General features: G+C 42.6%; 1 long non-coding RNA gene across 1 annotated transcript; it reads right to left on the minus strand.

Moving 5' to 3' along the window:
- Positions 1 to 686: 686 nt before the first annotated feature.
- LOC149970617 (uncharacterized) lies at positions 687 to 8,273 on the minus strand. Its single transcript, XR_016493443.1, has 2 exons — positions 8,068 to 8,273; positions 687 to 3,746 (listed from the first exon to the last, which is right to left on the minus strand). It is a non-coding gene; the product is annotated as an uncharacterized LOC149970617 (long non-coding RNA).
- Between the last annotated feature and the right edge of the window lie 11,897 nt (positions 8,274 to 20,170).

Consider the following 20,170-nt stretch of genomic DNA (forward strand, 5'->3'; position numbering starts at 1 on the left):
TTTCCTTCCAGTTCCCGGGGCGGCAGGGTAGCCTAGTGGTTAGAGCGTTAGAGCGTTGGACTAGTAACCGGAAGGTTGCGAGTTCAAACCCCCGAGCTGACAAGGTACAAATCTGTCGTTCTGCCCCTGAACAGGCAGTTAACCCACTGTTCCCAGGCCGTCATTGAAAATAAGAATTTGTTCTTAACTGACTTGCCTGGTTAAATAAAGGTAAAATAAAAAAATAAAATAAAAAAAAGTTCTCTGCTGCCAATGACTGGAACAAATTGCAAAAATCACTGAAGCTGGTGACTCCTATCTTCCTCACTAACTTTAAGCATCAGCTGCAAGAGCAGCTCACAGATCATGCACCATCTGTAAATAGCCCATCAAACTACCTCATCCCAATATTGTTTTTTTGTTTTTTTTGCTCCTTTGCACCCCAGTATCTCTACTTGCACATTCACCTCCGGCACATCTATCACTCTTGTTTAATTGCTAAATTGTAATTACTTTGCCACCACGTTTGTTTATTCCATGTGTAACTCTGTGTTGTTGTCTGTTCACACTGCTTTGCTTTATCTTGGCCAGGTCGCAGTTGTAAATGAGAACTTGTTCTCAACTGGCCTACCTGGTTAAATAAAGGTGAAATAAAAAAAATGAAATGTGGTGAGTTGTTGACTCAAAGAGAAAGACAATAGTTGAAAAGTTTTGAAAAAATGTATTTCTTCAAAAATGGAGGTGCAAGAGAGGGAGAGCTAGCAATATTTCAACAAAAAATATGAACTTTCACTTACTCAGCTAGCAAATGCAGCCATCTAGTTTAGCCTACTCAAACACCCAGCTCAAACAGAGTGATATTACACTGTAACAGTTCCAAGTCAAGGTAAGCTTTTGGTTTTAATGTCTAAAATGATTACTGACTGTACACGGTACTGCATGATTGTAGTGGGTTTACTAAAGCGTTAGTTCTATTAGCTACCTTATATATTTACAAAAGTATGTGGACACCCCTTCAAATTAGTGGATTAGGATATTTCAGAATGAGATCGCCGAGTGCTGAAGCACTTAACGTGTAAACATTTTCTCTCCTCGGTTTCAGCACTCACTACCAAACTGCCACTGGAAGCCAGGTCAGCACAATAACTGAGGCGCACACAAGCTTAAGATCTCAATGTACAATGCCAAGTGTAAGCTGGAGCTGTGGAAAGCTTGCCGCCATTGGACTCAGTCAAAGAGCAGTGGAAACGCGTTCTCTGGAGTGAAGAATCACACTTCACCATCACCGAAGGGTGAATCTGGGTTTGTCGGATGCCAAGAGAAAGCTACCTGCTCCAATGCATAGTGTCAACTATAACGTTTGGTATCTACTTTGAAGAATCTAAAATGTATTTCGATTTTTATAAACTCTTTTTTTGGTTAATACATGATTCCATATGTGTTATTGTATAGCTTTTATGTCTTCAATATTAATTTACAATGAAAAAATAAATAAAAAATTGCATGAGTAGGCATGTCCACATTTTTGACTGGTACTGTGTATATATTTTTTAATACCTTAAAGGGTCCTAATATTCAAATTAAATAGCTAAATGATCCATGGTATGACCATCTTAAAACAATTCCATATGATGGCTTAGTAGAACCCCCTCCCCCAATATTATTTTACAATGAAAAAAACAAAAAAAACAACCTTGCATGAGTAGGCTTGTCCACATTTTTGACTGGAACTGTATATATATTTTTTAATACCTTAAAGGGTCCTAATATTCAAATTAAATAGCTAAATGATCCATTAAATCCATTAAAACAAATCCATATGATGGCTTAGTAGACCTTTAGAGGATAAAGAACCTGTTGGAGGGCCATAGGAAGCGATCGTTCAAGCCATTAATAACCTTTTCTGTTTGATATAGCACCATTTCTCCTAGTTGTTTTGACACTAGCATGAACATGCAGAATGTGCATTTATTAGGTTATTGTTTACAATCTACCTGATCTTCTAAAATTCACCTTTAGAATTTATTTTTTCAACAAAAATGTCTATCTTAGTAACAAAATGGCTTTGGACAGTGTCAGGGCCCACTGGTCTCGAAGTGGTGGTGTTACTCTTGGTGTCATCGATTGAATAATGAAATATATAACATAAAATGCCTGGGCTTATAGATAAAGGCGTATTATCTTTCAGACCTCTTCCCGTATTCCAGGGCATCACAGCTGTCTGTCTTACTTTGACTCTGAGCTCCTGACATACCAGAGTTTGTCTATCTCTGACAAGGAACACACAGGTACACACAGTCAATCACAGGGACGATTATGCTCTGCATACAATAGATGTAAAAAAACAAAAACATAACATCCACGCCCACGTGGTCAGACAGATACAGAGAGATACACACACACACACTCACTCACTCACTTATTTTCCACCATCATTTGCAAATAAATTCATTAAAAATCCTACAATGTGATTTTCTGGATTTTTTTTCCTCATTTTGTCTGTCGTAGTTGAAGTGTACCTATGATGAAAATTACAGGCCTATTTCATCTTTTTAAGTGTGAGAACTTGCACACTTGGTGGCTGACTAAATACTTTTTTGCCCCACTGTACATTGTTTGCAAACTGATATGGGACCCGTATTAATGCCAAAATAACATGCAAAACAGGCACAAAGAATTATATATACAGTACCAGTCAAAGGTTTGGACATATCTACTCATTCAAGGGTTTTCTTTATTTGTACTATTTTCTGCATTGTAGCATCACAGTGAAGACATCACAACTATGAAATAACACATATGGAATCATGTAGTAACCAAAAAAGTGTTAAAAAAAAAATCAAAATATATTTTATATTTGAGTGTCTTCAAAGTAGCAACCCTTTGCCTTGATGACAGCTTTGCACACTCTTGGCATTCTCTCAACCAGCTTCATGAGGTTGTCACCTGAAATAAATTTTGATTAACATCTGTGCCTTGTAAAATGTTGATTTGTGGAATTTCTTACTTTCTTAATGCATTTGAGCCAATCAGCAAGAACAGCTCAAATAAGCAAAGAGAATTGTCAATCCATCATTACTTTAAGACATGAAGGTCAGTCGATCTGGAAATTGTCAAGAACTTTGAAAGTTTCTTCAAGTGCAGTCGCAAAAACCATCAAGTGCTATGATGAAACTAGATCTCATGAGGATCGCCACAGCAAAGAAAGACCCAGAGTTACCTGTCTCAAAAATCGGCAATTAAAACTGCACCTCAGATTGCAGCCCAAAAAATTGCTTCACAGAACCATCTCAACATCAACTGTTCAGAGGAGACTGCGTGAATCAGGCCTTCATGGTCAAATTTCTGCATAGAAACCACTACTAAAGTCAAATCAAATTCAAATCAAATGTATTTATCTAGCCCTTCGTAAATCAGCTGATATCTCAAAGTGCTGTACAGAAATCCAGCCTAAAACCCCAAACAGCAAGCAATGCAGGTGTAGAAGCACGGTGGCTAGGAAAAACTCCCTAGAAAGGCCAAAACCTAGGAAGAAACCTAGAGAGGAACCAGGCTATGTGGGGTGGCCAGTCCTCTTCTGGCTGTGCCGGGTGGAGATTGGAACAGAACATGGCCAAGATGTTCAAATGTTCAGAAATGACCAGCATGGTCAAATAATAATAAGGCAGAACAGTTGAAACTGGAGCAGCAGCACGGCCAGGTGGACTGGGGACAGCAAGGAGTCATCATGTCAGGTAGTCCTGAGGCATGGTCCTAGGGCTCAGGTCCTCCGAGAGAGAGAAAGAAAGAGAGAAAGAGAGAATTAGAGAGAGCACACTTAAATTCACACAGGACACCGAATAGGACAGGGGAAGTACTCCAGATATAACAAACTGACCCTAGCCCCCCCGACACATAAACTACTGCAGCATAAATACTGGAGGCTGAGACACCAATAAGGCTGAGACACCACTAAAGGACACCAATAAGAAGAAGAGACTTGCTTGGGCCAAGAAACACGAGCAATGGACATTAGACCGGTGAAAATCTGTCCTTTGGTCTGATGAGTCCAAATTTGAGATTTTTGGTTCCAACCGCCGTGTCTTTGTGAGACACATAGTAGTTGAATAAATGAACTCCACAAGTGTGATTCCCACCGTGAAGCATGGAGGAGGAAGTGTGATGGTGTGGGGGTGCTTTGCTGGTGACATTGTCTGTGATTTATTTAGAATTCAAGGCACACTTAATCAGCATGTTTACCACAGCATTCTGCAGCGATACGCCATCCCATTTGCTTTGCACATCATTGTTGACCAGTTGTAAAATGTATATAAATTATCTACCATCACCATATATCACATAATGCATCATAATTGTAAATCAAATCAAATTGTATTGGTCGCGTACACATATTTTGGAGATGTTATCTATCGGGGGTGCTTCTAGCTCCAACAGTGCAGTCATACCTAACAATACAAAAAAATACACAAATCCCCAAAAAATTCAAAGAAGAAAATGTGGAAATATCAGAACAAGCGATGGCCGAGTCCGGAATATATATACATGTATATAGTACCAGTCAAAGGTTTTGACACATCTACTCATTCAAGGGTTTTTCTTTATTTTTACTGTAATAGTGAAGACATCATGTAATCATGTAGTAACAAAAAAAACTGTTACTCAAACATAAAATATATTTAGATTTCTTTGTCTTCAAAGTAGCCACCCTTTGCCTTGATGACAGCTTTGCACACTCTTGGAATTCTCTCAACCAGCTTATAATGTTTTTTTTTGTAGGTTTTATGATTGTATACATAATGGAACATAAAGTGCAATTTTCCTTTGGTATGGTGATAAATGCCACTTTAGAACACCATGCATTACCAAGAGCAACTATTGGACAAATAGGAGTAAGAACAGTCTCTTTGGAATCCTCTACACATGCTGAAGCAATTCCAGTATTGGCTTGGTTGGTAAGTGGGAGGAGGGGGTGGGGTGCACTATAGAGCAGGGGTGCTCAAAAACTAAACTGGTAGTGTGGAGTACTTTTGGTTTTCTTTTCTGCCTAGTAGTTCATTGATTCATTAATGTCATTGATTGGCCAGAAATTGTAAACTCACCTTGTGTCAGGTCTGAATCAGTCCTTGACTGGAGGGGAAGAATTAAAACCAGTAGCGATTTGGACACTGATGAGATTTGAGAAAGGGGGATATCTGGAAATGCATTCTCCAGTGAGTTTCTTACCCATTTAATAATATGTTCATTGCATAAGTATATTCTGTTTTGGTTACACCAAAAGGCTGTGAGAGTAAAGGGTACAATTTTTGCACAGTGGACACTGGGTAGCTGAATTCTTCAGTAGTACGGAAGGGCTAATGTAATACATGAGCCATAATGAGTAAACTATGCTTGAATCAGTCAGGTTACATGAAGCTGGCTTTGCTTTACCTTGTTAATACAACTTCCACCAGTTAGTGATTTTTTTAATTTATGTGATATTCCAATAAATTCAGATTAAATGGGGTTGCATTCTTAGTGAAGTCCACATATGACACTTGCTTAGGATGATATACTTAACATTACACTTTTAATGGTGAGCACTATTGAAACTCTACAGAGCATTATGAGTGTAGTAATAACACACTTTTTACATGAGAGCCTCATTATAGTCAACCAGACTCAGGCGTGCACTGGGACCAAAAATCATTCCTTGTTGTTTTTAACACACGGACCATTTTTTTCCTTGAGTATTATTAGCCAGATTTTGTATTTATTTGTATTTATTTTTAATTTATTTATTTATATTTAACAAGGCAAGTCAGTTAAGAACAGATTCTTATTTTACCATGATGGTTTACACTGGCCAAACATAACCCGGACGACAGTGGGCCAATTGTGCTCCGCCCTATAGGACTCCCAATCACAGCCGGTTGTGATACAGCCTGGAATCAAACCATGGTCTGTAATATCGCCTCTAGCACTGATATGCAGTGCCTTAGACCGCTGCGCCACTCAGGAGCAGATAATGATCATTTTGCACAAAAACCCAAGGTTGACAAGCACACAAGGCTAAAAATGGACCAGACAGTTATGTTTTTTTGTTTACCTTTATTCAACTAGGCAAGTCAGTTAAAAACCTCTACAGGATCGGTGTCCCCCCCACGTGACTGTTAGCTAACGACGTCTAATGTGATTAGTATGAGGTTGTAAGAACATATGGGCAGAAAGCTTAAATTCTTGTTAATCTAACTGCACTGTCCAATTTACAGTAGCTATTACAGCGAAATAATACCATCCTATTGTTTGAGGAGTGCACAATTATGAACATGGAAATGTATTAATAAACCAATTAGGCACATTTGGGCAATCTATATACAACCTTTTGAACAGGAATGTAATTGTTCATTGAATCAGTCTAAAACTTTGCACATACACTGCTGCCATCTATTGGTCAAAATCTAAATTGAGCCTAACCTGGAATATAACATTTTTACCTTTCTCTTGCATTTCAAAGATTATCTTTTACCAGATCTAATATGATATATTCTCTGACATTAATTTTACATTTCCACAAACTTCAAAGGGTTTCCTTTCAAATGGTACCAAGAATATGCATGTCCTTGCTTCAGGTCCTGAGCTACAGGCAGTTAGATTTGGGTATGTCATTTTAGGCAAAAATTGAAAAAAGTGTCCGATCCTTGAGAGGTCATTTTAGGCGAAAATTGGAAGAAAAGTGTCCGATCCTTACAAATTCTTATTTACAATGATGTCCTACCTCAGCCAACTCCTAACCCAAATAAATCTGGGTCAATTGTGCTCCCAATCACAGCTGTTTGTGATACAGACTGGAATCAAACCAGGTCCTGAAGTGACACCTCTTACACTGAGCTGCAGTGCCTTAGACAGCTGCGCCATTCGGGAGCCCCTAACCAGAATGGGTCCAATGACCAGAGACCAGCCTATTACCATGTGTTAGAACTTAGACAACATTGATGGTGGGATTTCCGATTGTGTGGTTCCCAAATGTGGCCAAAAAACAGAATACAGCAAAATTGACTCCAGCCATTATCACATTGGCTGCTGTAGGTTGGTTCACCTCAGTCGATAGGGGATTTAATATTCTACAAACACATGTCCAGGGCCAATTTCAGGCATAAGCAACGTAAGTAGATGTTTAGGACCCACGGCCACTAAGGGGCCCCAGACCTAAAAAAATCTGGAACTCAGTCAGGGTTTGAATTTACTATTGGGAACAAGAATAGTAGAATACACCAGATGTCATTTCAAAATGTTGCTGTGCATCAGCAGTTTTTCTCTGGTTATGTCAGTCACTGACTGTAACTCAATTAGCCATGTCAGCTAAACATTTTTTGATCGATAAGTTAGTCTAGCCAGCTATTTAAACGTGTAGTAATCATGTTCGAATACAGGGCATGTGCCCAGGGGCCCTGGCCTCCAGTGGGCCCCCATTTGATTTTGTTAGTCATTCTCACTCAGATATCGTATCAACATGGCATAAGCCATGAAAAAGTGTGTAGAACTGTAAAAATGTCTCTCCAGCCTCATGGCAAAATGGGTAGAATTGCATGACATTTGTTATAAAATTGCAAAGTTTTCTTTCCGGCCCATTGCAAAATGTATAGACTTTAAGAAAACTTGCTTTAAAACGGCAACATTTTCTCTACGCTCCATGGAAAAATGTGTGGAATTGGTTTCTCGCAACCATCAAGACAGGGGACACAAATCTTTTCCCGCGAGGTGTGGGGGCCCCCATCCAAATCTCGCTTAGGGTCCCCAAAACGCTAGAGCCGGCCCTGCACATGTCATGCAGCAATTAGCTGCTACACACTCGCTCAACACGGGGATTAAATACTCTAGTTTAGTTTAATTTCAAATTTTAAAGTCAAATAGCAGTTACTTAGCCATAAGCCATCTACTACACGGCCATCTTCCACCTTTGCACTCTGTTTCTAGCGAAAAGTTGCATGTTCACTGCAGTTGCATCTATGCCCTCTCAGCCATTCCTCAGGGCTCTCAAACAGCCTGGCAAATAGCCTTCCTGTCAGCTCTGATCCGTGGTAAAATAATACTTTGGACTATGATACTCACTTGACTCTGGAGCGTGGACTAAAAAGAAACACTTTAAAGTGTCTTTCTCTTTTACACTCCATTATCGTTGATTAACAATCTATTTTCTTGAATGGAAATGAGAAAAATAGCAATAAAACAGTGGTCTTTCTCCTTTTTCAGCACTGCATTTGAAAGAGCAACCCCTTCTCTGCTTTACTCAATCACACACAGGCACACACGCAACTGACACACACAACTGCATCTCTCTCTTTTTCCCTATCCCTACCCTCCCTCACATCACCTCCTCCTCACGCTCTGCTTCTATAATTCAAATTCTGTCAGCCTTGTTCCAGACTGCTGGCGCCAGCCTCTCTCTCCAAGAAAAAAAAAGAAGCGAGCGAGAGGGAGGGAGGAAGGGAGGGGGGAAAGAAAGCTGTGTGAGGGACAAAGCCGACGGAGCCACACACACAGCAACATGGGCCCGAGCAAGAAGTAGACAGGGAGTTTTGAAAAAGCCAGCTATGGGTTCTGATTTTTCAGTGCCCATTAGGCCTCTTTTCCGTTTTCTGCCTCCAATTTCTCTCTTTTTCCTCTCATTTCCATTCCTTTTGTTTTACTAATTGTCTCTCCCTTCGATCTGCCCCCTCTAATGCCTTCACTGGTTAAAAGCAATAAAATATTATCCCCTCTCAATATTTTCTTGACGTCTTTTAATAACCCTTTAGAAGGAGTTATACCTCAGGGGAACAGAGAGAGGGGGCTCATCATCAACCTGGCTCATCTGTTGGACTACAGGGGTATCCTAGGAAGCATGTTTCAAATCAAATTAAATTGTATTAGTCACATGCGCCGAGTACAGCAGGTGTAGAACTTACAGTGAAATGCTTACTTCAAATCAAATCAAATTGTATTTGTCACATACACATGGTTAGCAGATGTTAATGCGAGTGTAGCGAAATGCTTGTGCTTCTAGTTCCGACAATGCAGTAATAACCAACAAGTAATCTAACTAACAATTCCAAAACTACTGTCTTATACACAGTGTAAGGGGATAAAGAATATGTACATAAGGATATATGAATGAGTGATGGTACAGAGCCGCATAGGCAGGATACAGTAGATGGTATCGAGTACAGTATATACATGAGGTGAGTATGTAAACAAAGTGGCATAGTTAAAGTGGCTAGTGATACATGTATTACATAAGGATGCAGTCGATGATATAGAGTACAGTATATACGTATGTATATGAGATGAATAATGTAGGGTAAGTAACATTATATAAGGTAGCATTGTTTAAAGTGGCTAGTGATATATTTACATCATTTCCCATCAATTCCCATTATTAAAGTGGCTGGGGTTGAGTCAGTGTCAGTGTCAGTGTGTTGGCAGCAGCCACTCAATGTTAGTGGTGGCTGTTTAACAGTCTGATGGCCTTGAGATAGAAGCTGTTTTTCAGTCTCTCGGTCCCAGCTTTGATGCACCTGTACTGACCTCGCCTTCTGGATGATAGCGGGGTGAACAGGCAGTGGCTCGGGTGGTTGTTGTCCTTGATGATCTTTATGGCCTTCCTGTAACATCGGGTGGTGTAGGTGTCCTGGAGGGCAGGTAGTTTGCCCCCGGTGATGCGTTGTGCAGACCTCACTACCCTCTGGAGAGCCTTACGGTTGTGGGCGGAGCAGTTGCCGTACCAGGCGGTGATACAGCCCGCCAGGATGCTCTCGATTGTGCATCTGTAGAAGTTTGTGAGTGCTTTTGGTGACAAACCGAATTTCTTCAGCCTCCTGAGGTTGAAGAGGCGCTGCTGCGCCTTCTTCACGATGCTGTCTGTGTGAGTGGACCAATTCAGTTTGTCTGTGATGTGTATGCCGAGGAACTTAAAACTTGCTACCCTCTCCACTACTGTTCCATCTATGTGGATAGGGGGGTGTTCCCTCTATCCTCTATCTGCTGTTTCCTGAAGTCCACAATCATCTCCTTAGTTTTGTTGACGTTGAGTGTGAGGTTATTTTCCTGACACCACACTCCGAGGGCCCTCACCTCCTCCCTGTAGGCCGTCTCGTCATTGTTGGTAATCAAGCCTACCACTGTTGTGTCGTCCGCAAACTTGATGATTGAGTTGGAGGCGTGCGTGGCCACGCAGTCGTGGGTGAACAGGGAGTACAGGAGAGGGCTCAGAACGCACCCTTGTGGGGCCCCAGTGTTGAGGATCAGCGGGGTGGAGATGTTGTTGCCTACCCTCACCACCTGGGGGCGGCCCGTCAGGAAGTCCAGTACCCAGTTGCACAGGGCGGGGTCGAGACCCAGGGTCTCGAGCTTGATGACGAGCTTGGAGGGTACTATGGTGTTGAATGCAGAGCTGTAGTCGATGAACAGCATTCTCACATAGGTATTCCTCTTGTCCAGATGGGTTAGGGCAGTGTGCAGTGTGGTTGAGATTGCATCGTATGTGGACCTATTTGGGCGGTAAGCAAATTGGAGTGGGTCTAGGGTGTCGGGTAGGGTGGAGGTGATATGGTCCTTGACTAGTCTCTCAAAGCACTTCATGATGACGGAAGTGAGTGCTACGGGGCGGTAGTCGTTTAGCTCAGTTACCTTTCTTGGGAACAGGAACAATGGTGGCCCTCTTGAAGCATGTGGGAACAGCAGACTGGTATAGGGATTGATTGAATATGTCCGTAAACACACCGGCCAGCTGGTCTGCGCATGCTCTGAGGGCGCGGCTGGGGATGCCGTCTGGGCCTGCAGCCTTGCGAGGGTTAACACGTTTAAATGTCTTACTCACCTCGGCTGCAGTGAAGGAGAGTCCGCATGTTTTCGTTGCAGGCCATGTCAGTGGCACTGTATTGTCCTCAAAGCGGGCAAAAAAGTTATTTAGTCTGCCTGGGAGCAGGACATCCTGGTCCGTGACTGGGCTGTATTTCTTCTTGTAGTCCGTGATTGACTGTAGACCCTGCCACATGCCTCTTGTGTCTGAGCCGTTGAATTGAGATTCTACTTTGTCTCTGTACTGACGCTTAGCTTGTTTGATAGCCTTGCGGAGGGAATAGCTGCACTGTTTGTTTTCGGTCATGTTACCAGTCACCTTGCCCTGATTAAAAGCAGTGGTTCGCGCTTTCAGTTTCACGCGAATGCTGCCATCAATCCACGGTTTCTGGTTAGGGAATGTTTTAATCGTTGCTATGGGAACGACATCTTCAACGCACGTTCTAATGAACTCGCACACCGAATCAGCGTATTCGTCAATATTGTTATCTGACTCAATACGAAACATATCCCAGTCCACGTGATGGAAGCAGTCTTGGAGTGTGGAGTCAGCTTGGTCGGACCAGCGTTGGACAGACCTCAGCGTGGGAGCCTCTTGTTTTAGTTTCTGTCTGTAGGCAGGGATCAACAAAATGGAGTCGTGGTCAGCTTTTCTGAAAGGAGGGCGGGGCAGGGCCTTATATGCGTCGCGGAAGTTAGAGTAACAATGATCCAAGATTTTTCCACCCCTGGTTGCGCAATCGATATGCTGATAAAATTTAGGTAGTGTTGTTTTCAGATTAGCTTTGTTAAAATCCCCAGATACAATGAATGCAGCCTCCGGATAAATGGATTCCAGTTTGCAAAGAGTCAAATAAAGTTCGTTCAGAGCCATCGATGTGTCTGCTTGGGGGGGGATATATACGGCTGTGATTATAATCAAAGAGAATTCTCTTGGTAGATAATGCGGTCTATTTGATTGTGAGGAATTCTAAATCAGGTGAACAGAAGGATTTGAGTTCCTGTATGTTTCTTTCATCACACCATGTCTCGTTAGCCATAACTTACTTACGAGCCCCTAACCAACAATGAAATTTTAAAAATGCGGATAAGAGTATGAAATAAAAGTAACAAGTAATTAAAGAGCAGCAGTAAATTAACAATAGTGAGACTATAGTATATGCAGGGTACCGGTACAGAGTCAATGTGGTGGGGAACCGGTTAGTTGAGGTACTATGTACATGTAGGTAGAGTTATTAAAGTGACTATGCATAGATGGTAACAACAGAGAGTAGCAGCGGTGTAAAAGAGGAGGAGGGGAGGGGGCAATGCAGATAGTCTGGGGAGCCATTTGATTAGATGTTCAGGAGTCTTATGGCTTGGGGGTAGAAGCTGTTTAGAAGCCTCTTGGACCTAAACTTGGCGCAAAGGTACTGCTTGCCGTGCAGTAGCAGAGAGAACAGTCTATGACTAGGGAGCTGGAGTCTTTGACAATTTTTAGGGCCTTCCTCTGACACCACATGGTATAGAGGTCCTGGATGGCAGGAAGCTTTGCCTCAGTGATGTACTGGGCCGTTTGGAACTGCCCTCTGTAGGCTGAGCATTTGCCATGCCAGCCAGTTATGAAACCAGTCAGGTTTAATGCTTTCAATGGTGCAGTTGTAGAACCTTTTGAGTACCCATGCCAAGTATTTTCAGTCTCCTGAGGGGGAATAGGTTTTGTCGTGCCCTCTTCCAAACTGTCTTGGTGTGCTTGAACCATATTAGTTTGTTGGTGATGTGGACACCAAGGAACTTGAAGCTCTCAACTTGCTCCACTGCAGCCCCGTGTATGAGAATGGGGAAATGCTTGGTCCTCTTTTTCCTGTAGTCCACAATCATCTCCTTTGTCTTGATCACGTCGAGGGAGAGGTTGTTGTCCTGGCACCAATGTCTCGTTGTTGTCGGTGATCAGGCCTACCACTGTTGTGTTATTGGCAAACTTAATGATGTTGTTGGAGTCGTGCCTGGCCTTGCAGTCATGAGTGAACAGGGAGTACAGGAGGGTACTGAGAACACACCCCTGAGGGGCCCCTGTGTTGAGGTTCAGCATGGCGGATGTGTTATTACTTACCCTTAACACCTGGGAGAGGCCAGTCAGGATGTCCAGGATACAGTTGCAGAGAGAGGTGTTTAGTCCCAGGATCATTAGCTTATTGATGAGCTTTGAGGGCACTATGGTGTTGAACGCTAAGCTGCAGTCAATGAATATCATTCTCACATAGGTGTTCCTTTTGTCCAGGTGGGAAGGGCAGTGTTGAGTGCAATAGAAATTTCTTCATCTATTGATCTGTTGGGGCGGTATGCAAATTGGAGTGGGTCTAGGGTTTCTGGGATGATGGTGTTGATGTGTGAAATGACCAGCCTTTCAAAGCACTTCATGGCTAAAGACGTGAATGCTACGGGTGGGTAGTCATTTAGGTAGGTTACCTTAGCGTTCTTGGGCACAGGCACTATGGTAGTGTGCTTAAAACATGTTGGTATTACAGACTCGGACAGGGAGAGGTTGAAAATGTCAGGGAAGACACTTGCCAGTTGGTCAGCACATGCTCGCAGTACACGTCCTGGTAATCCATCCATCCCACGGCCTTGTGAATGCTGACCTGTTTAAAGAGCTTACTCACATCGGCTGCGGAAAACGTGATCACACAGTCTTCCGGAACAGCTGGTTTCAGTGTTATTTTCCTCAAAGCGAGCATAGAAGTAGTTTAGATCATCTGTGCTTCCCTTTGTAGTCTGTAATGGTTTGCACGCCCTGACACATCCGACGAGCATCAGAGCCGGTGTAGTACAATTACATCTTAGTCCTGTATTGAGGCTTTGACTGTTTGATGGTTTGTCAGAGGGCATAGCGGGATTTCTTATAAGCTTCCGGGTTGGAGTTCCGCTCTTTGAAAGTGGCAGCTCTAGCCTTTAGCTCAGTGCGGATGTTGCCTGTAATCCATGGCTTCTGGTTGGGGGTATGGTCACTGTGGGGACGACATCATCAATGCACTTATTGATGAAGCCAATGACTGATGTTTTGTGCTCATCAATGCCATTGGAGGAAACCCGGAACATATTCCAGTCTGTGCTAGCAAAATAATCCTGTAGCTTAGCATCTGCTTCATCTGACCACTTTTTTATTGATCTTGTCACTGGTGCTTCCTGCTTTAATTTTAGCTTGTAAGCAGGAATCAGGAGGATAGAATTATCAGATTTGCCAAATGGAGGGCAAGGGAGAGCTTTGTATATGTCTCTGTGTGTGGAGTAAAGGTGGTCCAGAGTTTTTTCCCCCTCTGGTTGCACATTTAACATGCTGATAGAAATTTGGTAAAACGGATTTAAGTTTCCCTGCATTAAAACCTGATGAGGATTTAGGGATCCCCTTTGGGAACATCCACTCCCACGTTCAGCTGGAACGGTGGCGCATGGAACGCAAAACTATTCTTAGAAATATTTAACCTCCACACATTAACAAGTCCAATAGCTCAAATGAAAGATAAACACCTTGTTCATCTACCCAGCATGTCAGATTTTTTAAATGTTTTACGGCGAAAACACACCACATATTTATATTAGACCACCACCGAAACCAAGACAAGAGGCAGCCATTTTGTCCCAGAAAATATAAAATTATAAAAGCAGGATTAAAAAATAAATGATTCACTAACCTTTTGAAAATCTTCATCAGATGACAGTAATAGGACATGTTACACAGTACATTTTTTTTTTCAATAATATGCCACATTTATATCCATAAATGTCCATTTACATTGAATTCATGTTCAGAAAATACTCAAAAATGTCCGCAGAAAATGTAGGTAGCGCCGCAAGATAACGTAAATAGACATCATAAACTTTGACTAAATATACATGTTCTACATATAGTTAGAAAGATACACTGCTTCTTAATGCAATCGCTTTGTTACATTTATTTTTAACGTTACAGAAATCGCTCACTATTCAATATTCTGAGACGGCGCTCAGATATAAGCTATATTTCTCCGCTATGTTGGAGTCAACAGAAACACAGATTTCAGCATAAATATTCCCTTACCTTTTGATGGTCTTCGTTCAGAATGTACTGGAAGGGTTCATACTTACCCAAAACATAGTTTGGTTTCAAGTTTTGCGTCTTTGTATTAGCTACTGCAAATAACATCAGCTGAAATGCACCCAAAATGTCCTCTGGTCCGGAAAAGTTGCGCATCAAAACTTCAAAATTACATATTATATGTCGACTTAACAGGTCAAACTAAGTGCAGAACCAAGCTTTATGATGTTATAAACATACAAAACAATTTTCAATTCAACCGGTCATTGTTTGTCCTTCTCCGGAGTGCTGGAACAAAGGAATGGCTGGGACCAATTCGCGCCCTAACGCACAGGTATTTTCTCACGGCACTCACTCAATTCACTCCCATAGGGCCAATTCTCGCGGGATTTGAACTATTAAACGCTCTACTGAATGAGGACATCTAGTGGAAGACATAGAAAGTGTCCCAGATCCATAGCTGGTTGGGAAGGGTGGGGGCGATGACGAGTCCTATCTTGACATAACCTGAAAGGCTGCTCAACAAGGAAGAAGCCAATGCTCCAAAACCGCCATAAAAAAAGCCAGACTATGGTTTGCAACTGCACATGGGGACAAAAATCATACTTTTTGGAGAAATGTCCTCTGGTCTGATGAAACAAAAATAGAACTGTTTGGCCATAATGACCATCATTATGTTTGGAGGAAAAGGAGGAGGCTTGCTAGCAGAAAAACACCATCCCAAACGTGAAGCACGAGGGTGGCAGCATCATGTTGTGTGGGTGCTTTGCTGCAGCAGGAACATGTGCACTTCACAAAATAGATGGCATCATGAGGTAGGAAAATTATGTGGATATATTGAAGCATCTCCAGATCTCCAGATCTCAATCCCATAGAAAATCTTTGGAGGGAGTTGAAAGTCCGTGTTGCCCAGCAACAGCCCCAAAACATCACTGCTCTAGAGGAGATCTGCATGGAGGAATGGGCCGAAATACCAGCAACAGTGTGTGGAAACCTTGTGAAGACTTACAGAAAACGTTTGACCTCTGTCATTGCCAACAAAGGGTATATAACAAAGTATTGAGATAAACTTTTGTTATTGACCAAATACTTATTTTCCACCATAATTTGCAAATAAATTCATAAAAAATCCTACAATGTGATTTTCTGGAATTGTATTTCTCTTTTTGTCTGTCATAGTTGAAGTGTACCTATGATGAAAATTACAGGCCTCTCATCTTTTTAAGTGGGAGAACTTGCACAATTGGTGGCTGACTAAATACTTTTTTGCCGTACTGTATTTGGCTAAGTTGTATGAAAACTTCCGATTTCGACTGTATGTTGTGAAACTTTTAGATATTACATGTTAGATGTTACTGCACTGTCATAGCTAGAAGCACAAGCATTTCACTACACCCGCAATAACATCTGCAAAACACGTGTATGTGACCAATAAAATTGTATTTGATTTGCCTATGTTTGCTCATGCACTGTATGTATCCAATCCAATTCTCCCTGGCACGCTCCAGCAGGGAAGTTTCCCTGCATTAAAGTCCCCGGCTACTTGGAGTGCCGACTGTGGGTGAACGTTTTCTTGTTTGCTTATGGCGGAATACAGCTCATTCAATGCTGTCTTAGTGCAAGCATCAGTTTTTGGTGGTATGTAAACAGCTACGGAAAATACAGATGAAATCTCCCTAGGTAGATAGTGTGGTCTACAGCTTATCATGGGATACTCTATATCAGGCGAGCAATAGCTCGAGACTTCCTTAGATATCGTGCACCAGCTGTTTTTACAAAAATACATAGTCCGCAGCCCTTTGTCTTACCCGACGCCACTGTTCTATCCTGCCGGTACAGCGTATAACCAGCCAGCTATATGTTGATCGTCTCGTCGTTCAGCCACGGCTCCGTAAAGCATAACATATTACAGTTTTGAATGTCCCGTTGGTAGTTTAAATTTCCACGTAGGTCATCTATTTTATTCTCCAACGATGGCACATTTGCTAGCAGAATGGAATGGAGGTTTATTACATCACCTACGAATTATCAGAAGGCAGCCCGCCCTCTGGCCTCTATTTCTCCGCCTCCTCTTCACGCAAATCACAGGGATCTGGGCCTGTTTCCGAGAAAGCAGAATTTAATTTGCGTCAGGCTCGTCAGACTCGTTAAAGGAAAAAAACGATTCTGCCAGACCGTGGTGAGTAATCGCAGTCCTAAGAGACGATAGCGGCAATATTATGTACAAATAAGGCCATTCTGGCCTCCCAGGTGGCGCAGTGGCCTAGGGCACTGCATTGCAGCGCTAGCTGTGCCACCAGAGACTCTGGGTTTGCGCCCAGGCTCTGTCACAGCCGGCCGCGACTGGGAGGTCCGTGGGGCGAAGCACAATTGGCCTAGCGTCGTCCGGGTTAGGGAGGGTTTGGCAGGTAGGGATATCCTTGTCTCATTGTGCACCAGCAACTCCTGTGGCGGGCCGGGCACAGTGCACACTAACCAAGGTCGCCAGTGTTTCCGCCGACACATCGGTGTGGCTGGCTTCCGGGTTGGATGCGCGCCGTGTTTTAAGAAGCAGTGCTTGGTTGGATTGTGTTGTGTTTCAGAGGATGCATGACCTTCATCTCTCCCAAGCCCGTACGGGAGTGGTAGCGATGAGACAAGACAGTAACTACTAATAATTGGATACTATGAAATTGGGGAAAAAAAGGGGGTAAAAAAAATATATATATTTAAATTTGCCTTGCTAACTTCAGTAGCAAGTAGCTACACTATATATTCAAAAGTATTAGGACTCCCCTTCAAATTAGCGGATTCAGCTATTTCAGCCACACCAGTTGCTGACAGGTGTATAAAATTGAGGCAGTTTGGAACTTGGTAGTGAGTGTTGCAGCCATGAAAGCTCCATAAACAAACATTGTCAGTAAATGGCCTTACTGACGAGCTCAGTGACTTTCAACAAAGCACAGTCATAGAATGACACCTTTCCAACAATTTCAGTTTGTAGAATTTCTGCCCTGCTGGAGCTGCCCCAGTCAAATATAAGTGCTGTTATTGTGAAATGGAAACGTCTAGGAGTAACAACGCCTCAGCCGCGAAGTGGTAGGCCAAGCAAGCTCATGGAACGGGACCACCGAGTGCTGAAGCGCGTAGCTCATAAAAATCGTCTGTCCTCGGTTGCATAACTCACTATCAAGTTCCAAACTGCCTCTGGAAGCAACGTCAGTGCAGTAACTGTTTGTCAGGAGTTTCATGAAATGGGTTTCCATGGCCAAGCAGCCACACACAAACCTAAGATCACCATGCGCAATGCCAGGTGGCGGCTGGAGTGGTATAAAGCTCGCCGCTATTGGACTCTGGAGCAGTGGAAACGTGTTCTTTGGAGTGATGAATCAAGCTTCCACATCCGGCAGTCCGATGGACGAATCTGGGTTTGCAGATGCCAGGAGAGCACTACCTGCCCCAATGCATAGGGCCAACTGTTTGAAGGAGGACAAATAACGGTCTGGGGCTGTTTTTTATGGTTCCGGCTGTTAGTTCCAGTGAAGGGAAATTTTAACTCTTCGGCATTCAATGAAATTCTAGACTATTCTGTGCTTCCAACTTTGTGGCAACAGTTTGGGGAAGGCACTTTCAGCATGACAATGCCCCTTGTACAATGTGAGGTCCATACAGAAATGGTTTGTCGAGATTGGTGTGGAAAAACTTGACAAAACAATTGTAAAGCAAAGTAAAGTTTAAAAACAGCTGGATTTGTGAAATTGCTTTATCCAACATTTTGCGGTTGCATAAGGCTTGGTGAGCACAGAATCAGTAGGATATTTAACAAACACTCAAATAGGCAACAATTCTTTATTATGTGGATTATAATAAATTAATATATTTGTAGGGGTTGATGCATTTTTCGTTAGGGCAAATCTGGTCTGTGAAATTGGGTTAGAAATGTAAACCTTTAGAGTACTTAAACATCGGATACATTGCAAGCTTGCCCTTTTTTGGCCGTTATGCTACACTTTACAATAGGACTCAACTGTGACTGACCACAGCATATATTGGTAGTCTAAACTGTGGTACAAATGTGGGGATTTTTCACACCTAGCCGAGGTATTAGACGATCCTTTTGTGAATTAATGGAGGTGTGAATGTTTCAGTCAGTCTCTCTCCTATCGCACTAGAGTCCTTCCAAAGGATAAACCGTCACGTTCAGATGGATGTGTGGTTTTGGGTTAGAAGCCAGCTGTGAGCCTGGGACCAGACACGGTTGATAAGGAGTCACCTTCAGATGGATGTGTGGTTTCTTTTTAGCCAAATGTTGAAGACAAATTAATTAACTCTGGGACAACCCGCCAGCAAAGTGTTTTGGGCCTGATGCAGGACTCTAGTGCCAGAGAAGAGAGATTCTCAGACTGAAACAATCACACCTCCATTAATTTACCAAAAGATAGTCAATTTGTGCCACAGTTTACACTACCGATAGATCAGCCTTCTACCCCCCCCCCTTGTGATAGTGTGGTGCAATGACGGAATGATGCAATTTACGAGAAGGTAAGAAGAAACAGGAATGATCTCATGCAGCTTATTGGCACTACTGCATCACATACACAATCACATCATTGTGATTTTACTCTTTGCTTAGACTAGCTCATTCCTAGCTCTTTTGTCTAACTGTGTTGTTGTTTTTGTCTTCCAATTCAAATCCTGTCCTGCCCTCAGTGGAAGAGTAGACCTCTTCTCTAACACCATCCGTCCATGATGAGCCTGTCCTGCACTGAAGCCTAGTCTCTGAACACCTAAAGCCTGTCCTGCACTGAAGCCTGGTCTCTGAACACCTCAAGCCTGTCCTGCACTGAAGCCTAGCCTCTGAACACCTCAAGCCTGTCCTGCACTGAAGTCAAGCCGTTGAACATCTCAACTCATGCCTTATACCCTCACTCAATCACTGTTATAATCCCTTCGCAACACTATCTAAGAAGCCCTCTCATATTTTGATAAATACCATAATAGACCAGCAACTAACACAATCTACTTATTACACATACACCTCAATGATTGTACTCCTTGCTTGGATCAATTAATTATTTTGTCTAACTGTGGTGTTATTTATTTTTGTCTTCCCAGTCAAATCCTGTTGAGCTCTTCTCCAACATGCATCCATGATGAGGCTGTCCTGCTTAGCTTCTGAACACCTCTACTCCTGTCAACTCATGCCTCATACCCTAATTCAATCACTGCTATGATCCCTTCCCAACACCGTGGTAGTAGCCCTCTCATTCCCATTCCCCATAATATTTGTTGTCTCCATGCGGTCCACACCTATACGATGGGTCTCTCATTCTCCTAAATGTT

Source organism: Oncorhynchus mykiss, chromosome 29 (assembly GCF_057628025.1).
Source record: "Oncorhynchus mykiss isolate SJ-2025 chromosome 29, ASM5762802v1, whole genome shotgun sequence".
NCBI classification, from domain to species: domain Eukaryota; kingdom Metazoa; phylum Chordata; class Actinopteri; order Salmoniformes; family Salmonidae; genus Oncorhynchus; species Oncorhynchus mykiss.